The 13,917-nt window shown below is 39.8% G+C and overlaps 1 protein-coding gene across 1 annotated transcript in view; it reads left to right on the top strand.

The window, feature by feature from the left end:
* ENPP4 (ectonucleotide pyrophosphatase/phosphodiesterase 4) overlaps positions 1–13,917 on the top strand; it is a 171,018-nt gene that overhangs the window by 20,287 nt on the left and 136,814 nt on the right. The window lies entirely within an intron of this gene.

Genomic DNA, 13,917 nt, shown 5'->3' on the forward strand with positions numbered 1-13,917 from the left:
TACCTGGGACTCTAACTGATGTTCCAGTATGGGGATCATGCATCCTCAGCAGCACCTTAAGTTGCTGCACCACAATGCTGGCTCTGTAATGTTTTCTTCTGAAGGTTTTGTTTTGGGGCTGGCATTGTGGTGTAATGGGTTAAGCTGCTGCCTATAACGCCAGCATCTCATGTGGGTGCCAGTTCGAATCCTGCTCACTACTAGTGTGCCTGGGAAGGCAGTGGAGGATGACCCAAGAGCTTGGGCCCCTACACCTACATGGGAGATTGGAGTGAGGCTCCTGGCTTTGGCCTGGCCCAGCCCTCAGTATTGCGACCATTTGGGCAGTGAACCAATGGATGAAAGATTCTCTCTCTCTCTCTCTCTGATCTCTGCCTCTCCCTTTCTGTAACTCTGCCTTCCAGATAAATAAACAAATCTTTAAAAAACAAAGTTTTTGTTTTTCATTTAGGTATATAATCCATTTTGAATTATATTTTGTAGGGGATCTGGGGTTTAGGTTTAGGTTTAGGGGCAGTTTCTTTTGTTTTTGTTGTGTGTATGTTCAGTTACTCCTGTAACATTTGTCAAAAAGTCTTTTTCCCATTGCATTGCTTTTAAAATTTGTTAAAATCAATTAGAAATATTTATGTAGTTATATTTTTGTTCTCTAGTCTGTTCCATTAATCTATGTGTCTATCCCTCTGCTGATATCACACCATCTATATTGTTGTATCTATACCACATAACTTAATATCAATGGAATCATTCTTAACTGTATTTTCAAGTTTAGCAGCTCTAATCCTGTACCTTTCCATATAAATCTTAGAATAAATTTGTCTCTATGAATCCAAATCAAACCAAACCAAACAAGCAAAAACCCCAAACTGAAATCCAAAACTTTTGCTAGTTTTTTTGTTTTGTTTTGTTTTGCAGATAACTCTTTTATTTACTGATTTCAGTTACCTTGGATAAATTCCCAGGGGTGGGATGGCTGGATCATCTGGTAGGTCTATATTCAGCTTTTTAAGGTATCTCCATACTGTCTTCCATAATGGTTTTACCAGTTTACTTTCCCAGCAGCAGTGGACTAGGGTACCTTATTCCCCACATCTTTGCCAGCATTTGTTGTACGTTGACTTCTGTATGAAAGCCATTCTAACTGGGGTGAGGTGAAACCTCATTGTGGTTTTGATTTGCATTTCCCTGACTGCTAGTGATCCTGAACATTTTTTCATGTGTCTTTTGGCCATTTGAATTTCCTCTTTTGAAAAAATATCTATATAAGTCCTTTGCCCATCTCTTAACTGCGTTGTTTGTTTTGTTGTTCTGGAGTTTCTTGATCTCTTTGTAGATTCTAGTTTTTAATCCTTTATCAGTCACATAGTTTGCAAATAATTTCTCCCATTCTATTGGTTGCCCCTTCACTTTCCGAGTATTTCTTCTGTAGTACAGAAACTTCTCAATTTGATGTAATCCCATTTGTTAATGCTGGCTTTGATTGCCTGTGTCTCTGGGGTCTTTTCTAAGAACTCTGCCTGTGTGAATGTCTTGCAGGGTTTCCCCAGTGTTCTCTAATAATTTGATAGTGTTGGGTCCTACATTTAGATCTTTAATCCATGTAGAGTGGATTTTGGTATAAGGTGTAAGGTGGGGTCGTGCTTCATATTTCTGCATGTTGAAATCCAGTTTTTCCAGCACCATTTGTTGAAGAGACTGTCCTTGCTCCAGGGATTGGTTTTAGTTCCTTGGTCAAATATAAGTTGGTTGTAGGTGCTTTAATTGATTTCTGGCATTTCTATTCTGTTCTAATAGTCTATCCATGTTTTTGTACCAGTACCAGGCTGTTTTGATTATAGCTGCCTTGTAGTATGTATTGAAATCTGGTATCGATGCCTCTGGCTTTTTTTTTTGTTGTTGTTGTATAAGATTGCTTTAGCTATTTGAGGTCTCCTGTGTTTCCATCTGAATCTCAGCATCATTTTTTCTATATCTGAGAAAAATGTCTTTAGTATTTTGATTGGTATCACATTGAATCTGTAGATTTCTTTTGAAATACTGGACATTTTGATGATATTTTAAAAATTTTTTTTATTTAGTAAATATAAATTTCCAAAGTACAGTTTATGGATTACAATGCCCCCCCCCCATAATTTCTCTCCCACTCGCACTCCTCCCATCTCCCACTCCCTCTCCCATTCCATTCACATCAAGATTCATTTTCAATTATCTTTATATACAGAAGATCGATTTAGTATATATTAAGTAAAGATCTCATCAGTTTGCACCCACACAGAAACACAAAGTGTAAAATACTGTTTCAGTACTAGTTATAGCATTACTTCACATTGGACAACACATTAAGGACAGATCCCACATGAGAAGTAAGTACACAGTGACTGCTGTTGTTGACTTAACAATTTGACACTCTTGTTTATGGCATCAGTAATCTCCGTAGGCTCTAGTCATGAGTTGCCAAGGCTATGGAAGCCTTTTGAGTTCGCTGACTTTGATCTTATTCCGACAGGGTCATAGTCAAAGTGGAAGTTCTCTCCTCCCTTCAGAGAAAGGTACCTCCTTCTTTGATGGCCCCGTTCTTTCCACTGGGATCTCACTCGCAGAGATCTTTCATTTAGGTCTTCTTCTTTTTTTTTTTTTTCCCAGAGTGTCTTGGCTTTCCATGCCTGCTATACTCTCATGGGCTCTTCAGCCATATCCAAATGCCTTAGGGGCTGATTCTGAGGCCAGAGTGCTGTTTAGGACATCTGCCATTCTATGAGTCTGCTGTGTATCCTGCTTCCCATGATGGATCGTTCTCTCCCTTTTTGATTCTATCAGTTAGTATTAGCAGACACTTGTCTTGTTTGTGTGATCCCTTTGACTCTTAGACCTATCAGTGTGATCAATTGTGAACTGAAATTGATCACTTGGACTAGTGAGATGGCATCGCCGCAGCTCAATAGGCTAATCCTCCACCTTGTGGCGCCGGCACACCAGGTTCTAGTCCCAGTCGGGGCACCGGATTCTGTCCCGGTTGCCCCTCTTCCAGTCCAGCTTTCTGCTGTGGCCTGGGAGTGCTGTGGAGGATGGCCCAAGTCCTTGGGCCCTGCACCCGCACGGGAGACCAGGAGAAGCACCTGGCTCCTGGCTTCAGATCAGCATGGTGTGCCAGCCACAGTGCGCTGGCCGCAGTGCGCTGACCGCAGCGGCCATTGGAGGGTGAACCAACGGTAAAGGAAGACCTTGCTTTATGGCTTATTATGTGGTCAATCCTAGAGAGAGTTACATGAAGTGGTGAGAAGAATATATATTCTGCAACTGTAGGATGTAGGTATCTGTTAGGTCCATTTGGTCTATAGGATCAATGATCTCTGCTGTTTCCTTGCTGATTTTCTGTCTGGTTGACCTGTCCATTGCTGAAAGTGGGGTATTGATCTGTTCTTTGCTGAAAGTGAGATATTGAAATCCCTCATTACTATTGTATTTGAGTCTATGTCTCCCTTTATATTCCTTAACATTTCTTTTAAATATCCAGCACTCTGTAAGTAGGTTCATGTGTTGATAATAGTGACATTTTCCTTTTGTATTGATCCCTTAATCATTACATAGTGCCATTCTTTGTCTCTTTTAACTTTTTTTGTGTTAAAGTCTATTTTGTTTGATATTTTGATGGCTACAGCAGCTCTTTTTTGGTTTCTGTTAGCATGGAATATATTTTTTCATCCTTTCACTTTCAGTCTACATACATCTTAGTTGGTGAGATGTGTTTCTTATAGGCAGCAAATAGATGAGTTTTTTTTTTTTTAATCCACTCAGCTTGTCTGTGTCTTAACTGGGGAGTTGGGACCATTTACATTCAAGGTGATTATTGATAAGTAATGACTTTACCATGCCATTTTTCCAAAAATACTCCTATTTTTTACTTTGAATTTCCTTTTGAACTTTTTCTTTGAGATTTTCCTTTACCTTCTTTCATAGTGATGACCATGTTTCTGTGTTGCTGTGTGCAGCACATCCTTAAGCATCTTTTGTAGGGCTGGATGGGTGGTGACAAATTCTTTCAGTTTATGATTGTTATGGAAAGTCTTTATTTCACCTTCACTCATAAATAAGAGCTTTGCAGGGTGTGGTATTCTGAGTTGACCATTTTTTTTCACTTAAGACTTAGAATATACCTTGCTATTTTCTCCTAGCCTATAGGGTTTCTAATGAGAAGTCCTCTATCTAATTGGAGATCTGAAAGTAATCTGGCGTTTCTCTCATGCACATTTTAGAATCTTTTCCTTATTTTTTATTGTGATGATTTTGATTCCAGTGTGACTTTGTGAAGATCTTCTCTGGTACTATTAAGAGTTCTATGTACCTCCTGTACTTGGATGCCCCCTTTCCCCTACTAATTAGGGATGTTTTCTGTTATTATTTCATTAAAAAGGATTTCTAATCCTTTCTCTCTCTGCATACCTTCAGGAACTCCTAGAATCCGTATGTTGGGTTGTTTGATAGTATCCTGTAGATTCCCAACAGTGTTTTTTTATTTTTCTAATTTTCTTTCCTTGTTTTTGGTTTGACTGTGTAATTTCCTGTGTTTTGTCTTCAAAGTCAAATATTTTTCTTCTGCTTTATCGATTCTGTTGTTAAGGCTTTCTGCTGCATTATTTATTTGTTTTATTGAATTCATTTCATTTCATTATGATTTATCTTTAAGATCTCAATTTCATGTGATAAATTTTCTTTCATGTCATGTATGGATTTCAGTAGTTCATGCATTTGGTTTTGATTACTTTTGTGTAATGTTATGATCAATTTTTTGAATTCCATTTCTGACATTTCTTCAATCTCATCATCTCTGAAATATAGTATTGAAGTGTTGAATTCTTTTGGGGAGCGTCATGTTGTCTGCCTCATTCTTGTTTCTTGAATTGGTGCATTTGTTATTTGGTATTTGTGTAGATACTTGTTGGTTTCTTGTTTGTTTTTTCCCTGTGGCAGCTTTTAACTTTGTATTATGCCTCTGTAGATCCTTGCTAGGTTTTAAGGAATAGGAATTAAAGTAATTCTATAGATCAATATGGGAAGACTTGATATCTTTCCTGTGTTGTGTCTTTTTTTTTTTTAAGATTTATTTATTTTATTTGAAAGCGTTACAGAGACAGGGGAGGGGGGGGGAGGGGAGGGGGAGGGGGAGGGAGAGGGGGAGAGAAAACTGGATTGGAAGTAGAATACCTGGGACTTGAACTAGCACTTTCAAAAGGGATGCTGGAGGGTCTGGCGCTGTGGTGCAGTGGGTTAATGCCCTAGCCTGAAGCACTGGCATCCCATATGGGCACAGGTTCAAGACCCGGCTGCTCCACTTCCAGTACGGCTCTCTGCTATGGCCTGGGAAGGTAGTGGAGGATGGCCCAGGTCTTTGAGCCCTGCACTTACATGGGAGACCAGGAGGAAGCACCTGACTCCTGGCTTCGGATCGGCGCAGCTCCGGCCATTGTGGCCATCTGGGGAGTGAACCATTGGATGGAAGACCTCTCTTTCTCTCTATCTGCCTCTCTTCTCTGGCTTTCGAATTAATAAATAAATCTTTTAAAAAATTTTAAAAAGATTAAAAAAAGGGATGCTGGAGTTGCAAGTGGTGATTTAACCCACTTCACCACAAGGCTGGTCCCATTTTGTATTTTCCTTTTCACTGATTTCTGCTCTTTATTATTTTCTTCCTTCTGCCTCATTATAGCTTATTTTGCTTTTCTTTTTCTAATTCCTTGAAGTTTGAACTGTGGTTATTTATTTGAGACCGTTCTTTGTTTCTAATGTAAGCTTTTAATGCTGTAAACATCCCTCTTCTCTGTGTTGCTTCAGCTTCTTTCCAAATTTTAATTTGTTGTGTTTTCATTCAGTTCCATATTTTAAAGAAAATTGCTTTGAGACTTTCTGTGTACTCATGGATTATTTAAAAGTGTGTTGTTTCCTTCCTGTGTGTTTAGAGATTTTCCTGCTGTCTCCCTGTGACTGGTTTCTAGTTTGATTCCACTATGGTCAGAGAACATAGTATGTGAAATCATACACAATTCCCAGGGTGATTTCAGTGCTTTTAAAATTGTTGAAGTTTGTTTTATGGCACAGGTCTGTGTTGGTGAATGTTCAGTGTTCCATGTGTATTTCAGAAAATGCATATCCTGTTGCATATTCTTGCCAGTTGTTTTGTTTGATAGAATGTTCTAAATAGGTAAGTAGGTCCTCTTGTTGATTATATCTTGCACCTCTTCTATATTCTTGCTGATGCTCTGTCTGGAAGTCCTATCACTTGCTGAGAGGGGTCTGTGAAGTCCCTGAATGTAACTGTGATTGGTCTATTTTTCCTTTCAGTTTTATTGGTTTATTTCTTCGTTCAAATATTTTGAGATTATGCTGTCTAGGATTTATAACATTTAGGATTGTTAAGTCTTCTACCAGAGAGAACATCAGTATATAATGTTAAATGTTATATAAATGTTTATAATTTTATAATAAAAAGATTTTATATAATGTTCTTTTTTGACTGAAGTAATTTTCTTTGATTTGAAGTCTACTTTATCAAATACTGATATAGCTATTCCTGTTTTACAAAAACAGGTACAGACATTTGGCCTAACAGTTAAAATGCCTGTGTACCTGGATATCAGAGTACCTGGATATGATACCTGGCTCTGGTACTCCAGTTCAGCTTCCTGCTAAGGCAGATCCTGGGATGGCTCATGTAATAGGGTTATTACCACCCATATGAGAGACCTGGCTTATATGCTTGGATACTGGCTTTGGCCCGGCCCAGTTCTGGCTCTTGTGGGCATTTGGGAAATGAGCCAACAGACGTGAGCTCTCTCTATGTATATAAATCTATCTGATTTCTGTCTCTTAAATAAAATTTTAAAAATTGTATAGTATATCTTTCCTCATCCTTTTACTTTAGTCTGTTCATAAAATGCATGAACTTTGGAATGAATGCATTGTAAGTTACATATAACAGCATAATTTTTTCATCTATTTTGGAAATCTTTATCTTTTAATTGGTATATTTAAGGTAATCATTGATGTTAGATATATCTATCATTTTATTATATGCTTTCTTGGTATTACCATGGCTTTTATTTTTATGTTTTTCCCTTTTGCCTGCCTGTGAGTTAAAATTTTTCATATTCCCCCTTGACTTATTTCTGATGTTTTTGAGTGTATCTCTTTGTATAGTGTACTGGCTGCTCTAAGAATTACAGTGTACATTTGTGATTTGTATAACTTAGTGGTATCAATATTTTACCACTCTGAATAAAGTGTGGAAACATCATTTCCATTTCAGTCCCTTTACCTTCTATTTTTAAAAAATGTTGTCTAGAGTATCAGATGATATTAGAATTGTATTTTTGATAATCAAATAATTTTATAGCATTTATGAGGAAAATGATAATCTATTGTATGTACCCATATATATCTGCTCTTTCTATTTTTCCTTCTTCCCCGCTGATGCTCTAAGGTTCTTTTAAAATCATTTCCTTTATGTTTGAAAAGCTTCTGTCCTTTAAAGTTAAGTGTGCTAGCAATAATGTCTTTTAGTTTCCCTTCTGCTGAAAATGATTCCAGGACTATATTAAATTGCAATGGTGAAAGTGGGCATCATTTTCTGGTTCTGGATCTTAATGAAAATGCCTCCAGTTTTTCCCCATTCAGTAGGATGCTGGCTGTGGTTTGTTATAAATTGTCTTGATTATGGTGAGGACTGTTCCTTCTATACCAAATTTGCTTAAAGTTTTCATCATAAAAGGGTGTTGAATTTTTCAGCATCAATTGAGAAAATCATATGGTTTTTGGTCTTTAAATTGTTAATGTAGTGAATCATATTTATTGATTTTTGGATATTTATACCAAGGATACCAAGGATAAATCTCACTTGGTCCAGGTGAATGATCTTTCTAATGTATTGTGGATTCAACTGGCTAGTGTTTTGTTGATGATTTTTGCATCTGTGTTCATCAGAGATATTGGTCTATAGTTCTCTTTCTCTGTTGTATCTTTTTCTGGCTTAGGAATTAAGGTGATGTGCTTTATAGAAGGAGTTTGGGAGGATTCCCTCCCTTTCAATTATTGTGAATAACTTGAAAAGAACTGGAATTAGTTCTTTAAATGTCTAGTAGAATTCAGCAGTGGAGCCATTGGGACCTGGGCTTTTCTTTGTTTGAAGGGTCTTTATTACTGATTCAATTTCCGTCTTGGTTATTATCCTTTCAATTGTTCTATGTGTTGATGACTTGATTTAGGTAAGTTGTATGCATCTAGGAATCTATCCATTTCTTTTAGGTTTCCAAATTTGTTGGCATACAGCTCCTTATAATAATTCCTGATTATTCCTTTTATTTCTGTGGTATCTGTTGTTACATTTCATATTTCGTATCTGTTGTTGATTTGGGTCTTCTTCCTAATTTTTTTTTTTTTGTTAGTTGGGCCAATGCTGTCAGTTTTATTTTTTCAAAAAAATCAGCTCTTCATTTCATTGATCTTTTGTGTTGTTATTTTGGTTTCAATTTTGTTTATTTCTTCATTAATTTTTTTAAGTGGGAGGTAAAATAGCAAGGTTTATTAGGGAAGGAACATCTGTAAGGATGGATGGGCACCTCTCCCGACAGAGCCTGAGAGACTGGGGAGGAGGAAGGAGGGAGGTTACATGTTGAGTGGAGAGATTACACCTGACCAGGCCAGGCGGGTGGCTCAGCAAAGATGCAGAGAGCTGAGCGCACAGTCCAGTTGAGGCTGGGGGTTTTTAAGGAGATGGGTCTTGCTTCCCCACCTCTGCTCCTCTTGGAACAAAGGGCTTTTTGGATGTAAATAGAAAAACTTATCTTGAAGGTCTGAAACAAAGGACTTTATGGATGCAGTATCCCATAGATCCCCAGCACTGTTTTTAACTTTTCTAATTTCTTCTTTTTTTTTTCAGTATTACTGTAAAAAATCCAGAGATTTGTCTTCTAGCTTGGATATTTTTCTTTTGCCTTATTAACTCTGTTGTTATGGCTTTCCAGTGCATTTTTATTTGATCTATTGAATTCTTCATTTCTAATAATTCATTTTGATTTTTTTAAAATCTCAATTTTATGGGAATAATTTTCATTCATATCATATAAGATTTTCTTTAGTTTGTGGATTTGCTTCTGATTGCTTCTTAGTAATCCTATGATTAATTTTTTAAATTTCATTTCTGGCATTTCCTCAATGTTGTCCATCTGCACATTCTAATATTGAAATGTTGTTGTGTTCCTTTGAGGGGGTCATAGTGTCTTCCTCATTCTTGTTTCTTGAATTTCTGCATTTATTTCTAGGCATTTATAGAATTTTTTTCCTCTGATGGATTTTATCTTTGAGTTACTCCTCTGTGGCTTAGTGGAATGTCTAATTTCAGTGAATACCAAGAGGTATATTGTAGGTGTGGCCAGGGAGCTCAATTCAGTGCCCCAGGATGGGCTGAGTATCCAGGATAACACCTAATTTGGATGTGGTAGCTCTCCTTTGGTAGCTGGATAGAGGAATGGTCACCTCTGTTGGTGTGACCACCCCTTCTTCTCCAAGCTGAGGAATGGCCAGGTGTTAGCCCCGAAGTGTGTTTAACTCTCATCTGTACCACCATATGAACCGCACACATGATCTGCACAGCCCTTCCTCTGAGCATTGTTCCCTCTGCTATGAGCTGCTGTAGGCAACCAAGGAGCTGTCAGAGTGTGCAGCATCACACCGTGATTACCCTGAACCCAGCTACACTCTGACCCCTATCATGCAGTCACAGTGTTTCCTCAGTCTCAGCACTCAGGGCTCTCAGGGTTAAGGACTACAAGTGGGGCCACTCTCCCCTACTAGCCCATCATCTGAAAGGAGACTGAGGTGTTCCCAGAGCTGCTGTACATTTGTTCTAGCCCGCTGGATTGAGTCCAATCCTCCCAACCAGATTCAAAGTCTGTGGGGAATGTCTCTGGTAAGAACTCTGGGTCATAGATGTGCTGTCTATCTGCAGCTCTCTATCTATAGCCCAGCTTTTTTCACAGTTGTGCTGGGTGCATAGGAGAATCCCGTAGGTGGCACTTCCCTTCCGTAGGGATGGGTTCACCTCCCCACCTGTTGCTGGGTGGCTGCAGCTGGTGTGGTAGAGACTGTCCCAGTCAGTTGTTATTGAACTGCGGTGGTTTCCCCCACTGACTGGGTGGGGGGTGACCCCAGTAGTTGCTGGGTGCTCATACAAAAGCTGTAGCACATTCCACTTGCCTCTGTCCAAAGTGGTGCCCATCCTCCCAAGGCTGGCTCCAGATTGCTGCTGTATGGGGAGAAAGGGAGAGAGAGACACACACACATAGCTCTCCCGCCCACCTTGTAAGCAGTCGTCCCGCTGCCCCAAGGGATCCAGGCCTGACTCAGAAATGCTGCAGTTCACCAACCTCTACCTCCAGTTGTATCAACAGTGGTCTGGGCGCATGCAGTCTGATCTCACCTGGTTTGCCGGGGCGGGTACTGTTTCTCCCCCAGGATCCAAGCTGCTGGGTTCTTTGTTGTTTTGTTGCTTCTTAGTCCGTACCTGCAACTTCCTCACAGGTCTGGGCCATCTCTGTTGATCTTGCAGGACCTCTCCCTGCAGCCTCCCCTAAAGCTCTACCCTGGGAGTGTACTTCCGCACTTTTTTAACATTAATTTTGCTTAGCCTAATCAAACTGCTATGGTGCTATTCCACCATTTTGGAAACCTGAAGTCACCCTGTTTAGACTTGGTATGCAGGTTGTGGCATACTTCTTGGGCTATGGTTCCAGTGGTAGCTTAATTTTCATAGCCTTTGTGATGTTATTACTTAGGTTTGCTTGGATTATGTGGTGCTTCTGAAATTCCCACTGGTCTCTTTGTCCTTCTCAAAGGAGATGGGGAGTGGAAAGTTTTCCCTGGGACAGCTTCTAGATGTCTTTTGGTGGAGAGTAGATCCCTTACTACTGATCCCCACCTTTGTATTTTTGGGCAGAGAACACAATGAAGCTTCCCAACCTGGGCCACTCCCAAACACTCCCCAAACAGCTGCAATGGCCAGGACTGGGCCAGGCCAAAAGCAGGAGCTCGGAACTCCAACCTGGTTTTCCCCATAGGTGGCTGGGGACCAAGTACTTGGCCCATATTCTTCTGCTTTCCCAGGCCCATTAGCAAGGAGCTAGATTGGAAATGAAGCAACTGAGACTTGAACCTACACACATGTGGCATATTGGGAACTGCAGGCAGTGGTTTAACCTGTTGAGCAACTATGCCGGACCCCACTATGTGCCTTTTTGAGGTGTTGGCCTCTCAACCTATTGTCTCTGAGTGTGGGAGGAGTCTTAGACACCATCTGCTGTAGTTGGGTCTCTCTTGCAGATTCTACCTGCACATCTCTGTCTCAGAGGAAGAGTCTTGGTCCCAGTGATGTGGAAGGAGAAGCTTCTGTTGGTTGCTTATCTTCTCTTGGCCCCTCAGTTGATACCCCTGATTGGTTAATTCCCCTTGCTGGTGATATGGGCTTACCTGTTTGATCCTGGGGATCAAAAAACCTATCTGGGATGCTGTCTTGTTAAGTGGGGGTTGGGAAACAGAGGCCCTGTGTGGCTTTTTGGCATATGAAGGCATGCCACTGTTGCTGTTCCTCCAGCCCTGTGGTCCCCAGCCAGCCTGCCACCTTCTTACCACCTTGCACAATCTCTTGAACATTTCCAAGGCTTATAGCCATGACTGGCATGGAGGAGCAAGTCTCTGCTATCTTGTCCTGACCAGAAGTTAAAATATATCTTCAAATATGTTTTCAAATCATCCAGTTGTACTTAAGTTAGTGAGAATTACCAGGGTGGGATTCTGAGAAGACTGAAATCCTTAGAAGTCAGTTCAACATTGAGACTCATTTTTATCTGGGAAAACAAACTGTAAGAAAACTAGTTTGTATATCTGAAGGTCGAAACTTGGAGTAGCAGGTGGCTACTACAAAGCCCAAGGTGGGAACCTTGGTTAACTACCTCCTGCTTTGGGTGAGATCTCAGAAGGCCACACTCCAGGATGAACCAGAAGTAAACCAGCTAGACTGCAGCTTGACTTTGAGTATAAACTGAATCAGGAGACACTGGCCCTGATGTCATGTAAGTGATTTTACAGCTTTGCAAAAGGCCCTTGTTAAATTAGAGGGATGAATGATCCCCAGGCCCTTCCTAGCACTAGGATTATAAAGTTTCTCCCCTCCTCAGTTAATGAATAGCTGAAAAACATGTGAGAACTAGAAGAGTTAGGTCTTTCCTTAGATTTTTCTAGAAGAAGCTTCTTGTAAGAAACTCGGAGTAGGATGTTAGTTTTATATTAAAGGATTAGAAAACATTTTGAAAGACAGTTTAAACAAATGATAGGTGTTAGAAGAAGAAGAAATTGTGACATACATATTAAGAAACATCAAGTAATCATGCAAAATGGCTGTTGGAGGAGGATGTTAAATTAAAATGGAATGAGCCTCCATTAATCTGATCTTTTAAGTATTCTTACTTACATTTAGACTAGCTGGCTAGTTTACATTTTATTTCCATGTGATAATTTATGTTTACTGTATACAAAGTGTGATCACGAAGCTATGCAAGGAAAACAATCCCTAGAAAGCTACCAGAGGATGATAGGTGATGAGATTTTCCCTAAAATGTTTAGTTTTCCTCTTCTGTTGATATTTAATAGGAAAATAAAATCTGTAAGTGAATCATTTGATAATACAATTTTTATATCAGAATTTTAATACTGTGATCAATGATACAGAATTTGCCCTTTTAAAAAATTTATTTTATTTATTTGAAAGGCAGAGGAGAGAGAGAGAGAGAGAGAAATCTTCTGTCTTCTGGTTCACTCCTCAAATGGCTGCAACGGCCAATGTTGAGCCAGATATAAGCCAGGAGCCAGGAGCCTCCTCCAGGTCTCCCACATGGGTGCAGGGACTCAAGGACTTGGACCTTCCTCCACTAATTTCCCAGGCATGTTAGCATGGAGCTGGCTCATAAGTGGAGCAGCTGAGACTTGAACCTGTGCTCATTTGAAATGCAGTGTCACAGGCGGTGGCGTTACCTGCTGTGTCACAATGCCAAGCTCAGAATTTACTTTCTTAAAAAATTTTTTTTAAATTTATTTACTTGAAAGAGTTAAAGAGAGAGGAAGTGGGAGGGAGGGAGAGAGGGGGAAAGAGGGGGAGAGAGCAAGAGAGAGAGAGAGAGAGAGAATGTAAATGCATCTTTCATTCTATGGCTCACTCCCCAAAAGGCTGCAATGGCCAAGGAAGGTTGGGCCAGGCTAAAGCCAGGAGGCTGGAACTTCAACAAGGTCTCCCACATGGGTGGCAGGGGCTCAAGCACTCGGTTGTCTTCTGCTATTTTCCTAGGCACATTAGCAGGGAGCTGAATCAGAAATAGAGCAGCCAGGATTCAAACCAGTGCCCATGTGGGATGCCTGAGTCATAGATGTCAGCTCAATCTGCTGTGCCATGACACCTGCCCTCAGAATTTACTTTCTTCTTACTACTAAGGTAATAGCACCTTCTGCAATGAATTAATTGCAACACATAAATGTACAGATAGTATTTGAATAGTAATGCTTTAAAGTAGACTAATTTCATTGTCTAGTCATACTGACATCTCGGTAATGCAGGAGGTTCATAAATGCATAGCAAGCCAATATGTGCTCATCTACTCTAGGATTATCTAATCGAATGCAGACTTCTGGAGAGTTTGCTACCTTTTAGATTGCTAGTCTACACTTTATTTCCATGTGCTGATTTATGTTCACTGGATACAAAGTGTGATCATGGAGATATGTAGGTAAAACCACCTCTAAAATGTTATCAGTTTTTATAAATGTTCTATAGAACATTTCCCAGTTACTCAGTTCTATCCTTTAAGAGGATTTTAATGAAAT

This window comes from Lepus europaeus, chromosome 3, assembly GCF_033115175.1.
Source record: "Lepus europaeus isolate LE1 chromosome 3, mLepTim1.pri, whole genome shotgun sequence".
Lineage (NCBI taxonomy): Eukaryota > Metazoa > Chordata > Mammalia > Lagomorpha > Leporidae > Lepus > Lepus europaeus.